Genomic DNA, 8,196 nt, shown 5'->3' on the forward strand with positions numbered 1-8,196 from the left:
GAAATTTCTTATTTTAAAAATAAATAAATAGATGCTGAACACCTTATTTTCCTTTCAGGAAATGTACATGGAAAAATTCAAATCTAGCAAACTTCCTGCTGTGGTAAGGGAACACATATTATTGTTTCTGACAATGAAATCATTTTTGTTTGGGATTTTCTTTTAGTGCTTTTAAAATTATGAATGGACTAATTCTGGTGTATCTCCTGCCTCCATCTAATTCTGAGTCAGTAAATTACAAATACATCAGTTGTAGCTCATTTATATTACTTTCCTATCTGGTCTTCAAAATGGAAAAGTTTGTCATAGATGTACATCTGTGCTTGCTTTATTTGTGCAATGTTCCAATCATTCCAAAATCTGAGCAAAGACTGGTAGATATTTCAGGGAGATATGCATAAAAACTATCAGTCCCTTTGGAATTCCAGTTAACTCCCTACACCACTTATCTACAGCTGTGTTAAACTTCTGTATTGGTTCTACTAATGTTGTAGTTTTGTCTTCAAAAAAAAAAAAAAATTAACTGCCATGTAATTTTTTCTGCATAATCAACAAAGTAAAAGATCTAGAGCACCGAGATAAATGGAATGTAATATGCTAATTATACCCTTAATTTAATATTTCACTGTAGTTTAATATTTAAAAAAATTATACATTTGTTCAAATAATATCAAGAAAATAAGTAAAATAAAACACAAGATGAGATTAAACAATGCAATGTAATAATAAATTTAAAAATCCATTCTCTGGTCCCTAGATGGAGAACTGAAATAGACAGTAAAAGCAAGAATAACTGAGATTATAATACATTTAATAATAATATTACATTTAATGTCCTAAATATAATAATGAAATTCTATGCAGTGAGTCTATTCTATTCCTCTGAGTCTAGGATAATGGCCTCTTATTAAATCTTGTTGTGCCTACTGAGGTACACACTTTCTCACCTGTAATCCTTCTTTATAATATAGTCAGAAAAGAAAATTAAAAAAACGCCAAAACGAAAAACCCCAACCTAAACCTCCACCATCATCACACAAAACAAAGTGTTCAGCATGGAAACAAGTTTGAATGGTAAAGCAATAACAATGTTAATAATGAAGTATATTCTGACTGGATAAAAAGACCAAAATATTAATAAACTTTCTTTTCTGAAGACTACATCACAATAGAATAGTATTGGAAATAAACCTTGGAGTTAATGATCCGGGTATTATGGATAAGTGATTTTTGTTGTGATCCACAATAGTTTCATTTAGCAGAGCACTTAAATAGTTGACCATATATCTTTGGACCATATTAATGTTGGTTTAAAATCCCTGCAAAGTAAAGAGGACTGCATTTCAACACCAACTTCTCAGAGAGTATGTGGGATGCCTCTCTTTTGGTGTCCTGTGTGGGGCCAGGAGTTGGGCTCAATGATACTGATGGGTGCCTTCCAATTCAGCACATTCCATGATGTTTCTATGATTCGATGGTCTTGTGAGCATTCCCAGTATACTTCTGGCTATAGTTAAATAAGTTCATTTAAACAACCCTCAATAATGTTACTTAGTTTATTTAACTTTTTTGGAAAATGAGATACAGTTTTTCCAGGTATCACAACTTTAACTGCTTGATAAACTAGTAGCTGGAAGTCAAGCTACCAGGACAAGATATCAGAGGAAGATCTTTTAAGCATAATATTTTAAACTATACTTCTTTCTTAATACATAGTGTAGTGTGTGATGGTTAGATGCATGGAGTGTGAGGTTGCTGATTAACATTGAGACCAGTTAAAGCTGAGCATGTAGACATGGCTCTAGCAAATTCAGTGATTATACATACATTTTTTAATTTTTTTAAAATTTCTTTATTTAATCCTATTTTTCTTGATATGAATAATTGTCTATATTGCTATATAATATTATTCATTAATTCTCTGATTTAAAGCATACTGCAGTCTAAGAACATGATTCCCTTGACTTGAAATATTTCACATTAAGCCTAAGAATATTTGCACTTTTAAAAATTTGCAGATCTCTAAAGGAGGTCTTAACATAAATATAAAAGGGCATCGTTAGTTCCTAATTGCTAGGGTAACATTAATTACAGCTGTTGAAACCTTTACACTAAGTTTCACTGTCACTACAGTAAGATCTCCTGGCTTTAAAAATTAATTCAAACAGTATAATCCATATTATTTAAATCTCAGTTTAGTACAAAGAAGTATAATCCATTTATGGTAATACAATAACTGCTTATTCACACTTTTATGAGTGTATCTAATGAAATGCTTTAAACCTTTTTATGCAAATAGGACTTTTATATATTGATCAGATTTACTGCTTTTTGCCTTTCCTACAATTGTATGAACAAACTGCATTTTGTGCAGAATCTCCATAAATGTGCACATACCTGATTAGTAGAGTGAAATGATGAGTATACATATCTGTACTTATTGCCAACCATTTATGTTTTATTGTTTTAATTATAAGGAGCAGTCTTTGCAGTGACTGCAATACAATATTCCTAGGAAGAGCAGAATTAAAAGAATTAATGTACTTTTAAATCAGACTCCAAATTAAAAGATATTAATCTGGCATTAATTTTAGGTATCACTTAGGGGAACTGATATGTATTTTAAATGCAGAGTAAACCAGAAAGTAGAAGTTACATTTCACTGTTAACTGACTGTTACATGACAAGTAAACAAGTTTAATTGTGTTATTCACCTCATTGACTTTAATGATTCAATAATAGATGTAATAGGCACCTCAGGACCAGATGGCTTAGGGAAAAAAGTCCCCATGAACTACCACTTTTTCATCTCAAGTATCTGATAAATATGTTAACTCCCTGCACTGCGATGACAGCCGGAATTTCTCACCAGCTGGCCAGTTGCTCTGCACAGTGGGTGATATCATCCTCAGCTGAATGTTGAATTCTCAGCTCTGTAGTAAGGTCGGGACTTCAGGGTTTTTCTTAAAAAACATATTTTTTTATTGATTTCACATAAACATTACAAACATTGACAAAAGGATAAGGGGGAAAGGTCTTAGGAAGGGGCAGATCAAGAGTTAAGGTTCAATACGAGCTGTACTTGTAGCAGTGCTCATGACCCCCATGCATTAGCGATGCGGGTTGAATGTGCAAAGAGAATGTGGGGCTACTGATACCTCTCATCAAGTTGTTTTACATCCCCAACCTTTTGCTCAGTATTTTGCTACGTCAAGCAGAGCCTGCTTATGATCATGCCTGGCAGACATTTCAGCCATGAAAACACTGTTTATTTCTAGCTGTCATCTGTGCTGCTGCAAAAAAAGGGCTCAGAAGAATTCCACCCCCTTCCTTTCCCAGAAATGTCAACAAAATGGACACATTGATTATCTACAGCCTGTATCAGCCAACACTGTTCAGATCTGAAGCAGTATACAGCCTACTGTCTGCCACCATTTCTTGATTTTAGCCTTGTTTTTTTAACACTTCTTGTCTACTTAGATACCACATCTGTTTTTGCCTCTGTGCAAAATACAACCATGGTAGATCCTAACAAGACAAAAGGGGTTTTTCATGTGTGTATATTCACAGACATTATTTCCCCTTTGGTCCCTGACTTCTGATTTACCTTTGTAAACTAGACCGTACTTGGTCCTGCATCAAGAAGAAATTTTGTCCTGAGTTTTGGAAGGAAAACTGAAATATACATAATGAAAAGAGAAAGGAGAAAAATAAGATACAGGCGCATTAACCATCTTGTCAGTTAAGGGATTCTGAAACACAAGACAATTCTGAAAGCCCATGGTCAGCTAATTGTATGTCTACTCAAAGCCCACTTTTAAAACAAATTGGATTTTCTCAGCAACTTTGATTGCATCCAAGTTGTATTAAAATGCTATAAAATCCAGAATAAGTGGCATCACACAACTTTATTAAAAAAAAACCAAACAAACCTTTTCTTTCTTACTCACAGCATTTGTTACAAGCTATTTATCTCATTTACATGCATGATAAGTTCTTCAGCTACTGTCATAATAACAAATAAGTCTCTTATCCTACCATAATGATATGTATTTTCCCATGACAGTACATAAAGCCACTTCGTATTAATTCATTTACTCACTCAACATCACTTTGAAACAGGGTACTACTATTCTTCTGTATAAAATTCCCTGGTTTAAGTAAACAGAAACTGAAAGATACTGACAGTAATCTCCTAATCACAGGCTGAAAAACAGATCTCTTTTCTCATAACTTTTAATGAAGTATATATGTGCCAAAACAATACATCTGGAAAAGTTAGTTATCTACCAAAAGGGAAGCAGGAGCAAGCAAAAAAATTACTGAAAGCTGGTAGAGCAAAGTATTAAAGTACAAAGAAATTGATATTCTTGACACAATAAAAATCAATACAAAGATATATCAACTGTAACAAGCAATGTGTAGAAATAACAAGACAAAAAAGAAAGGAGATCGGGAATAGGAATAGTAGTATTTTAAAAACAGCGATAGAAAGAAAAAGAAATTTTTCAATTATGTCAGAATGAAAAACCCAAAAAAGTAAATCAAAATAGAAGAAATGTTCTCTACATCATTCTTCATCAAAGTAACAAAAACTCTCTTTACTCAGGTGCATAAACCAAGGTACAACATGTATAAAAAAATGTGATGGAACTACATAATGAAGAAATACTAGGCCACACTGAGAATTTACTCTTTGGCACTTCACAGCTGCATGCAGGCACAAATGCTAAATGGTCCAGAACAGTTCACTTCTCCAGAGGGGATTAATTTTTTTCTACAACAGATAACATGGAGGACTGAGATTTTTTCAGCACTTATTATGTTTCTATGACCCTCACAGTCTATATATGTTATTTTTTTCAATTCAAATTGTCTGATAGTAGACAAAGTCTGTGCAGACCAGATGGTTGCATAAACATCAGAGTGAAGATCTTATTGAAGCATTTGGGAATGCAGGTTCTTCTGGCAAAATGTTGGAAAAGTCACAGGATAGCAAATATACAAATTACATTCATTTTTTTTCTTTAAGCCTTCAAGTAAAACTCCACAGGAAGAATAATCTGGAGAACCACATATAGGCTTTGCTTTGCACAAGCTGGTTGGTTCACATCAAAGGGAAGCTAGAAGTGAATTAATACTCACACAGGACTGAGGAACAAATAAGCCAGATGCATTGTCTGGGAATATAAACAGGTACTAAAGCCAACGAATAAAACCATTTTTAGATTGCATATATCTTTCTGTAATCAAGGGATTAATCCAAACAACTATTAAGAGTGAAGTATTTATAATTTTAAATCACAAAAATATTATATTGACTTTGATTTTTTGTCAATTTGTCAGGGAAAGGATTTTGGAATTTGCAAATGGTAAGAATTAATCCAAACAAAATAAGACACCATAAGAACTACTCTCTATTCGGGAACGTACTGGATATAATTCCTCTGAAGAATGACAAACCAAAGAGTATAATCTCTTCTGAAGTTTTCCATCTCTCCTGGAATGTTCTTTATGCGAGAATACAGCATTTTCTGTGATAAATTTCAGCTTCATTTATACTGAGATGCATTTATACTGAGATGCCATACATCCCAGTCTTCCCAGCATCTGGATCAGGCATTGGACAGAAATGCCTCATACCTCTCTTTTGAAAACCACTTAGTTTTATGTCTCTTCTAAAGCACACCTGGAATTTCATTTACTGAGAAAGCAAGACATGGGTGGCAGAAAGAAAGGGGCAGAAAATTTTCCTGTCTTACTTGTACTCTGATATGGGCTCTAGATATATCTGAGGTACTTAGATTCTGAAATGCTCTTAAGTACCTTGTTAGATATCTTTGCAATCAATTTTGTTTATTGAACTCTTCCTTGTGTGGTCAGGGCAACTGTGCTGGGGTTCAAGGCTTAACCTTTCCTCCTGACTCAGCTGACTGTTCAGCTCTCAACCCCTTCCATTTTTTGGGGGATCCACCTGGCTGTAGGGTGAGCTGATTGATAAACTGATTAGAGTTACAACTAACTTGGTTATGTGTGCTTTGATCTAAGTGGTCACAAAGTTGCAGCCTTGGGCAAGAGATTATATACCTCATGGTTCGAACCCCTTCTATTGTGGGTGCTTAATTTTTTATACAATGTACAACAGCAAGCTTTTGGTTCAGTGCTCATTCACACAGGATTCAAACTTTTTAACATTATGTGTCATGGGTAAATGCTTTAAAATAATAAAAATTACTGTCATTTTTATTTCACTCTAGTTATTTTCTTCTTTCTTCCTCTGCAAGTGCTTGATATTGAAAATTTCACTTTCAGTTTCAAGAGCTCTTTGATGTCACAGTATGAAGAGGGTTAATTTTTTTTCAATGAAAAGCTGTATCAATCAATCTGAATGCCTATTTTCCCCCTTCCCCAGGGACAGCATCAGAAAGAAATTATTAGGAGCACCCTCAGAATGCTACAAACAAATAAAGGTTAGCTGTGTCCTGAATTAATAACTAGTGGAATTCTACATATTTTATGGCTATGTGAATGTACACAATACACCTAAAGTGTGGAAGTTTGCCTTGTCCAAAATTTTCTACTTTTACTTTTACATTTTCTGTCTGCTGTCCGCCCAAATACTGATTATGTAGGCCTTTAGAGGCCAGCTGGGTATTGTTGGTAATTAACCTCACAGACAAGGGTAATTGCTCAATTGTCTTTGGAGAGTCTGATGGGAGAAGTCAGAGGTAGTAGCCAACCAGGAAGTGAAAAAGGAAAACTCTCCAGAGTTAATGAACAAAGTTTGTATTAGGGTCTTTTAACTTTCATTTGACAGTATATACATTTTCTCTTTCAAAACACATGTGGCCCAAAAGCCAAACTGCTATATTAGATGTTTTAAGTTTACATTAATGTGTAATATTTCTGGATATTTATGAGATAAGCATTTTATTTGCTTCCTGCCATGGTGTTTATATTTAAAGAGGAGTTTGTTTAAACTCTATGGAAGATGTAGTTACGATTAATAGTGGGAGATTTTTAATTTTATTTTAGTGATGGAAAAGCTTTCTGAAAAGATGTAATTCTGAGTGGTCAAATGTAGTCATTATGTCAGTAGAAATTCTACTAGTGTTATAAGAGAAAACTGAACAAATTTAACAGATGGTATTGAGAAAGCCAAATAATAGACTTATCTTCTAATCTGGTAACATTATGTTTTCTAGGTGCTGATAGAAAGACCTATGTAATATGAATAGAAAACAGCTGAATCTTTTCTTACAAGTGTACTTTTCTTTCCAGTCAGGATTAAACTTAGCTGAGGACTTTGGTTTCATTAATGAGGGGATCGTGGCCTTCCCAAAGTCTATGTTAAGTCCAGAAGTGTCCTGAAAGTAGCTACAGGGTGATGAGATACTGGTTACCCAGGGAGGTTGTGTTCAAGGGCAGTGTTACAGATCAGGTTGAACAAGGCCTTGAGCAACCTGGTCCAGTGGAAGCAGGGGGAGGTGGTTAGGACTGGATGATTTTTAAGGTCCATTCCAACACCCTAACATTCTATGATTCTGTGATTTTATATCATTTACTTTCAGACACTAATTTTTTTTATGGCCTGTTATTCAAATGAGGGTTTCCACAACTGACAGAATTTATGCCAGATTGCTTTTCATAAGTGGACAGGAAGGTAAGTAAATTGCCTTGAAGATCCCAGAATAATTAGTTTTAGTATCTATTAGAATGTTGCCATTTTTAACAGAGTCTATATTTTCTCAGACCAATTTTCCATATTCATGGTCTTACATCTTGCTGTGATTTTATAGAAAGATACTAATTAGTAACAGATCAATTTGAATTTGTTCATTCATACTTCACTTTGTAGTAGCCAACAAACCTGATAATATTGCTAAAGTGAATCATCATGGAGTTCAGTTTTATGAATGTATTTAATAATAAAAGCAAATTATCCCAAATCCTTTAATTTCGTGACCCATCCACAGCATGTAGAAAAAATGAAATGAACCTGGAAAACTGAATTCAAAACCTAGAAATCCAGGAGTTCTATTCCTAATAAAAACAGTGCAGATATTGAAAATATTGTAGGTTAAACATGCTACATACAACATTATCTTCATTTCAGTGAGTGAGGCATTGGGTTTTCATCGTGGTGTTTGTAGTGTTAAGGGAAGGTAATTGTCATGGCCCATAGAGGCCAACCAG

This window comes from Corvus cornix, chromosome 1 (genome assembly GCF_000738735.6).
Source record: "Corvus cornix cornix isolate S_Up_H32 chromosome 1, ASM73873v5, whole genome shotgun sequence".
In the NCBI taxonomy this organism is placed as follows: Eukaryota; Metazoa; Chordata; class Aves; order Passeriformes; family Corvidae; genus Corvus; species Corvus cornix.